The sequence below is a fragment of the Neomonachus schauinslandi genome, chromosome 7 (genome assembly GCF_002201575.2).
Source record: "Neomonachus schauinslandi chromosome 7, ASM220157v2, whole genome shotgun sequence".
Taxonomy (NCBI): domain Eukaryota; kingdom Metazoa; phylum Chordata; class Mammalia; order Carnivora; family Phocidae; genus Neomonachus; species Neomonachus schauinslandi.
In genome coordinates, this window is record NC_058409.1 from 2,367,260 (window position 1) to 2,375,524 (window position 8,265).

Genomic DNA, 8,265 nt, shown 5'->3' on the forward strand with positions numbered 1-8,265 from the left:
AAATAAATAAATAAATAAATAAATAAATAAATAAATAAATAAATAAAACTGTTCTCTATTCAAATAAGGACAAATTTAATAGAACTTTCCTTTCCAGAAACAATAATAAACGAAACAAGGTATTTTGTAAAATGGGGTCCTGAACAAGTCACAGTCAAAAATAAATGTATACTTAACTTCCACCTCCTCAAAACAGAGGATACTCTCTGTTGCACAGCCTTGGAAACAAGGTGAAGAACAGTCCGTAAGGAACTTTGGGCAGGGGGTTCCAAAACAAAGCTCAAGCCGTTGAACATGCTCACTTCCTAGAAGAATTTGGGGGAGCCTGACCAAAGGGTCCAAATTCTGTTTTTAATAACTGATACAAAGGCAGAGGGGCTCCTCCCAAGTAGCAGTGCCACCAGGGGCTGGCCCAGCCCCACGCTCACCTGTGTAATGCTCCCAAGCAAACCCTGATGCTCCTGCTGCAGGGAGACCTTTTCTTTTTAGCGGTTCTGTGTCCAGGAGCTCTCTGTGTAAATGAGGTGAGCACAGACTCCACATGGGTATTTGAAGGCTTTGAATCAAAGTATTTTTCAACACGGCTAGGCAGAGTCCATGTGTCAAACGGCCCATCTCCAGTTTGTCCTAATTCCTCACCACGCATTTGTAGACCTAGGACCACAGATTTTGCTACATCCTCATAATCACCCCTAATGTCCATCCTAACTTATGATTCATATTCTGTGCCTGGAAAGAGTCCCTGTATTTAACAATAACACCTACAATATAAAACAATCCACCGTGACAACTTATACAGTCACAAAACATTAATGATCTTCTGTAGACCAAGCAAATGTTTTTAACTATAATTGTCATGCATCAAATTCACAGCCAGAACCCCCAAGATCAAAAAAATATTTGCACAATATAAATAATAACTTAAAATACACACACACACACACACACACACAAACATATACACACACAGTCACACACACTTCTTACAGAACCGTGCTTGGGGAAACCCCATTTGTTGAGTGCCACTGAGGGCATATTTTGCTAAACTGCTGCTCCAGGTATTTTTGTTTGGAAAATCTATCACAGTAGGGCACAGCTGTTTATTGGATGAGCAGAAAAGAAAGATATGCTTGTGGCAACCAGGAAGTTTTAAGGTCTTCCAACTTGTATGAAATGCACCTGAAGAAACATTTCCATGTTCGCAGGATGCCAAGTTGGAGCTGAAATGTGGTAACAAGCCAGTTGCAAAAAGTGTACAGCAGCCATCTCTTGAGGTCAAACCTGGTACCCAGATATGCAAGAAAGCTTCAGGACACATAGCTTGTTGTCCTTGTCCCATATCGTCACATAATCTGATCATGTGTGCATTTCACAAGAGGTTCATATTGTTCTGCTAGTTTGGTATTGAGGATTTGCTCATACTCCTCCCAAATTTTCTCTTCAGAGTCTTTTAAGAGATGCTCACATATTATTCTGACTTGTCGGAGGGGAAAAGAGGGCTGGTCCTTCTTCATCCCAGAGGAACCTGGAGAACTAGGGGCTGTGAGTGCTGAGGAATGAGGCTGAATTTCTGAAGTACAAGCTTCACTCTGATTCAGAACAGCTTCTAAATGTCTCCACCTCTGATAAGGACTATATTCTTGTTTTATGTTCTGAAAAGTTTGTTCTAGTGTTGGAAGGCATGGATTGTTGTGGGGCAGGGTGGGGTGCTGCAGAGTCGGTGATGGGGTCTGCTCTGGAGAAGCGGTGGCATCTCTGTTTCCAGGGAGCCTGACCTGGAGTGGGGCCGGGCAGAGGGGCACAGCACCGCCACTTTGGGGAAGCAGGTCTCCACAGCCCGGGCTCGAACTCCCTGGGCTGTTTCAATGTCGCCCCAACACCATGCCCCAGGGGCCAGGAACCAGGGGCAGACTTGGAGGTAACTGCAGCCCCACCTCCGGCTCCTCAGCGAAGCTCACAAGCCAGGCCGGCTCCAATCCCGAGGCGTACGTTATTTGTAAAAAAAAAAATCGATAAGCTGCAATTTATTAAAATGAAAATCTTATGATCTCTGAAAGGAAAAACTCAAAAATAAACAGCAAGCTCCAGACTCAGAAAATCTTGAAAAAAAGGATCTCTTTCCAAAGGATACATGTGAAAAACAATTGTGTTCTAAATATACAAAGAACACTTGAAATCAACAATGAAGAAAATAACTTAATTAAGAAAACAGACTGAGTCCCATAATAAACCATTCACTAAATAAGACAGATTGCAGCAGAGGAGCAAGATGGCGGAGGAGTAGGAGATCAAAATTTTGTCTGGTCCTAGGAATTCAGCTAGATAGGGATCAAACCACTCTGAACATCTACGAACTCAACAGGATATCGAAGAGAAGAATAGCAGCAACTCTCTGAACAGAAAAGCCACTGCTTTCTGGAAGGTAGGATGTGTGGAGAAGTTAATCCGAGGATATATTTGGGAGGATAGACAGCGGGGGAGGGGTTTCTGTTGGCCGCTTCTGGCAAGTGATAGAGCAGCTGAGCACAAAATTGGAACTTTGAGAAGTCGGCTCTGCTGAGGGACGTTGCTCCAGTGGCCAAGCGGGGGGTGGAACCCTTGTGGGACAGTGTGGTCTCAAGACCCTCGGAGTCACAGAATGACCAGGGGTGGCTGAGTGTGGCAGAGCTCCCAGGTAGCAGAGCAGGGAAGCCGGCTGCAGAGACAGAGCCGAGGAGTCAGCTCTCAGCTCAGGGTTGCCATAAACTGTGATCCGGGGCACAGTTGGGCCACTGCTCCTCCAGCAGGGACCCAACAAGCGGCAGATCCGGGGAGACTCCCCTCCTCCCCCAGGAGGAGCGGCGCAGGAGCCACCTCAGGAATCTGCTGGGTTCGGAGACTCCACACGGGATCGTGTGCCAGAGATAGAAATGCTCCGTCACAGGCCGAGTGATCACAGGGTGCAGCCAGAGACTGGGGAGATGGGAGTGATTCACTGCTTTTTTCTGGGGGCTCATTGAGGAGTGGGGCCCCAAGTTCTCAGCTCCTCTGGGGCGGAGATTGGGAGGCCGCCATTTTCACTCTCTGTCTCCAAAGCTGTACAGAAAGCTTGCAGGGAACAAAAGCTCCTGAGAGCAAACCCGAGCAGATTACTTAGCGCTGCCCCCAGCAAGGGCAGGGTAATTACTCCTCGGGAAAAGACATTTGAGAACCTTGGCAACAGGACCCTGCGCCAAAAGATCAGCAAGAACAGCCAGCCGAGGGGCACCTGGGTGGCTCAGTCGTTAGGCGTCTGCCTTCGGCTCAGGTCATGATCCCAGGGTCCCGCATCAGGTTCCCTGCTCCTCCGGAAGCCTGCTTCTCCCTCTCCCACTCCGCCTGCTTGTGTTCCCTCTCTCACTGTATCTCTCTCCATCAAATAAATAAATAAAATCTTAAAAAAAAAAAATCAGCCAGCCATGACCAAGGTTACCAATCAATGAGAATGGCAGATCTCCAGCACTAGGGGAATACAGCACATGGATTTCATGGCTTTTTTTCCCATGATTCTTCAAATTGAATATTTTTAATTTTCTTTTTTTTCGTTTGTTTTTTTTTTTTAAATTTTTTTCTTTTTCCCTTTTTCAACCAACAACTTATCATTCCCTTTTTTTAAAAAAAAATTATTTTTCATTTAAGAGTCATATTCTATCCCTTCATAGTAGTTTAACATTATATATATATCTCTCTAAAATTTTGGGATACAGTTGCTTCTAACAGACCAAAATATACCCTAAATCTCTAGTATATGGCTTTGTTCTAGTTTCCTGCCTGATCATATTCTCGCCCTTTTTTTTTTATTATTTATTCCTCTTCTTTCTTTTTTCAACAACTTCTTATCAATTCTTTTATAATTTTCATCTTTCCAGTCATATTCCATCAATTCATCATATTTAACCTTATTTTTGTACATATGTAAGTTTTTCTGTCTTTAAACTTTTGGGAGGCAGTTTCTTCTAACAGATCAAAATATACCCAAAATCTAGTGTGTGGCACTGATCTATGAACCAGCCTGATCATATTTGATCATATCTGTTTTTTTTTTAATTTTTTTCTTTTTTTTTCTTTTTTTCTTTCCCTTTCTTTTCCCCCAGTTTCAGGTCTTTTCTGATTTGTTTAGTGTATATGTTTCTGGGGTCATTGTTACCCTCTCAGCATTTTGTTCTCTCATTCATCTATTGTGCTCTGCACAAAATGACAAGATGAAAAAAATCACCTACTCAATACGGACATTAGTACGATGTTGGACCTAGAGTTCAGAATCATGATTTTAAAGATACTAGCTGGGCTTGAAAAAGGCATGGGAGATATTAGAGAAACCCTTTCTGGAGAAATAAAAGAACTAAAATCTAACCAAGTCGAAATCAAAAAGGCTATTAATGAGGTGCAATCAAAAATGGAGCTCTAACTGCTAGGATAAATGAGGCAGAAGAAAAAATTAGTGATATACAAGACCAAATGTTGGAAAATAAAGAAGCTGAGAAAAAGAGAGATAACCAACTACTGGATCATGAGGGCAGAATTCGAGAGATAAGTGATACCATAAGATGAAACAACATTAGAATAATTGGGATCCCAGAAGAAGAACAAAGAGGGAGAGGGGCAGAAGGTATATTGGAGCAAATTACAGCAGAGAACTTCCCTAATTTGGGGAAGGAAACAGGCATCAAAATCCAGGAAGCAGAGAGAACCCCTCTCAAAATCAATAAAAATAGGTCAACACCCCGACATCTAATAGTAAAACTTATGAGTCTCAGAGACAAAGAGAAAATCCTGAAGGCAGCTCGGGACAAGAGGTCTGTAACCTACAATGGTAGAAATATTAGATTGGCAACAGACCTATCCACAGAGACCTGGCAGGCCAGAAAGGACTGCAATGATATATTCAGAGCACTAAACGAGAAAATATGCAGCCACGAATACTATATCCAGCTAGGCTGTCATTGAAAATAGAAGGAGAGATAAAAAGCTTCCAGGACAAAGAAAAATTAAAGGAATTAGCACACACAAAACCAGCCATACAGGAAATCTTGAAAGGGGTCCTCTAAGCAAAGAGAGAGCCTAAAAACAACATAGACCAGAAAGGAACACAGACAATATATAGTAACAGTCACCTTACAGGCAATACAATGGCACTAAATTCCTATCTTTCAGTAGTTACCCTGAATGTAAATGGGCTAAATGCCCCAATCAAAAGACATAGGCTATCATATTGGATTAAAAAACAAGACCCATCAATATGCTGTCTGCAAGAGACTCATTTTAGACCCCAAGACACCCCCAGATCAAAAGTGAGGGGGTGGAAAGCCATTTCCAATGCTAATGGACACTAAAACAAAGCTGGTATGGCAATCCTTATATCAGACAAATTAGATTTTATACCAAAGATTATAAGAGATGAGGAAGGACACTATATCCTACTTAACGGGTGTATCCAACAAGAAGATCTAACAATTGTAAATATCTATGCCTCTAACATGGGAGCAACTACTTATATAAGGCAATTAATAACAAACAAAGTCTTAAAAAATAAACAAAGTCTTAAAAAATATTTTTTCTTTGCACTAATTTTTAGGATAAAATGCTAAAAATGTTACAAAATGTAACCCTATATGTATACCTAAAACAAGGCACAATTTTAATACACACATTAAATATTTTGTGTTTGCTTCTAGAAAGGATGAGTACTTTCATTGTACCACAACTAATGTATATATGTCAGTGTATGTATATATATTTCTCACTTCAATAACAAAGGTTTCAAAACAAACTATTCAATGAACAATGGATATTTCAAGTGGAGTTCTGAAAAGTTTTTTTTCTTCGAAACTTCCAGGTGAGGGCAGAGTGATGCATGTCGTTGTACTGGTTTGGGATTTAATGTAGTTCTGACATTTTGTTTCCAAAATTCCCTCTCAGTTAAGTTTGAAAGGGGGCAAAAACAGAAGTTGCTTGTGCCTGCTGGATTGTTTTTGGCCCCTCTACATCACTTTCTCTGTACAGAGGTGTAGCCCTCTCACTCAGACATTCACAATACAAAAAAGATCCAGGAGAACTAGGACAGGGATGCAATTGATGTATGGAGGTTCTTACATGCAATATTTGTTTACATCATTGTGCAAGAAAACAGGGATGGTGGATTTCAAAGGGAAGTGTTTTCATGATTTAGAACTCATATTAATAGAAACTGAATGCTAGTTCTTCAATAACTCTTAATAAATGTTATTCTTACTAAATAATATTTAATGCATTGAGTATATCAAATAAGTTACATAATGTATTAGTATATTAAAATACATAATAATATGTGATTTATTAAATACTAAAATACATTGTTTTATGTTTCTGTTTTATTGAGGTATAATTGATATAATTCTACTGTTCTTAGGTGTACTGCATAAAAATTTGATATATCTATATCCTATAAAATAATTATCAAAATAAGTTTAGTTATCATCTGTCACCACACAGAGCTACAATTCATTTTGTTATGATGAGAACTACTAAAACCTACACTCTCAGCCACTTTCTTATATACAACAGACCATTGTTAACTACAGTCACCATGCTCTACATTAATTACATCACAGGACTTACTTATTTTTAACTTATGTATTATATAACTAGAATTTTTACCTCTTGAACACCTGCACCCATTTTGCCTATAATTTTTTTATGAATTTTTGATAGCTGCTTGTAACCTTGGAATTATAATTTTACTGTTTCATGAAATAGAAAAGTTATATGGATAGATCCCATATAATGTGATTGTATTATAAAAGTCAATTTTTATAAGTTCTTAGAATTTTTCATGGGAGGGAACAGTGCATTTCTGGATGTATGCATTTATAAAACAAATACCTGTAAAACTTTTTTTTAAATTTTCATTGGAGGTTTGGAAAAATCCACTTTCCACTCTTGATGGATAGAAACTTTGATTTTCTTTCTAAAGATATGACTAATGGATAATCTCTAAGCACTGAATACTGATATAGAAAACACATGCTTCAAGCATTTTTATTACTATCTTTAATGGAGAAAGTTACTTTGAGCATATTTTTCATTGCCTTCAGAACATCTTTATTCCTAAAACTGTAGATGATAGGGTTCAGTGTGGGTGTGAGGATGGTATAGAATATTGCCAAGTATTTGTCCTGGCCCGGAGTGTGGTATGATTTGGGTCTCATGTATGTGAAAATAAACGGCCCATAGTACATTGTGACCACAATCATGTGGAAGGAACAGGTAGAAAATGACTTTTTCTGTGCTTCTGATGATTTCATTTGAAGAACAGTAAGGAGAATTTGGACATAAGAAGCAAGGATTAGGGAGGAAGGGACAAGGAGAAAAATTAAGCCACTTACATAAACTCCTCGTTCATAGAGTGTTGTGTCCACACAGGACAACTTCAACATGGCAGGGACTTCACAGAAAAAGTGATCAATGGCTCTTGGGCCACAGAAGGGAAACGGGAGTGCATAAGCTGTGTGAACTATGAAGTTGACTGTCCCAACAATCCAGGACCCTCTAGCCATGAGAATGCGGACATAGTCATTCATAAGAATGGGATAGTGCAGTGGGTGACAGATGGCTACATAGTGATCGTAAGACATTGCCGCCAGGAGAAGGCACTCACCACCCAGGAGGGTGAGGGATAGAAATATCTGGAAGCCACAACCTGCGAATGAAATAGTTCTGCTGCCTGACAGAAAGTCAGTGACCGTTTTGGGAACAATGTTGGAAATATGCAAGATGTCCATGAAAGACAGATGGCTGAGCAGGAAATACATTGGAGTATGGAGTCTTGAGTCCCTGAGGATAAGGAGGATCATGATTGTGTTTTCTGTTATAGTCATAATAAAAATGATGAATATAAAGGAGATGAAAGCTAGACTTGATTGAGAAGAAGAAAAGAGTCCTCAAAGAATGAAATCACTGGTGAAACTGTGATTCTCATGCCCCATCATGAACTCCACTCTTTTCCTAAAATAGAAAAAAATAGAGCTAAAATGCAGTGGCGTAAATCTCAAACTCATTTACATTTAGAAGCATAATAAAATGAGAGTGATGCATATTTTGCAGTTCAAGTCAACAGACTCTCAACCAGCTTTGGAAGTGGGCTTGGTTTACAACATGGCCATTTATTTGTTTGAATCAACTGATGATATTGGTCTATTGAGAAAGCTGTTAGCTCCATGTAGTCTTAATTCCGTATTCTTAAATGCAGTTCAATCTTTTGTCAAAGGT

General features: G+C 39.7%; 1 pseudogene; it reads right to left on the reverse strand.

Moving 5' to 3' along the window:
* Positions 1–7,070: 7,070 nt before the first annotated feature.
* LOC123325307 lies at positions 7,071–7,985 on the reverse strand (annotated as a pseudogene).
* Between the last annotated feature and the right edge of the window lie 280 nt (positions 7,986–8,265).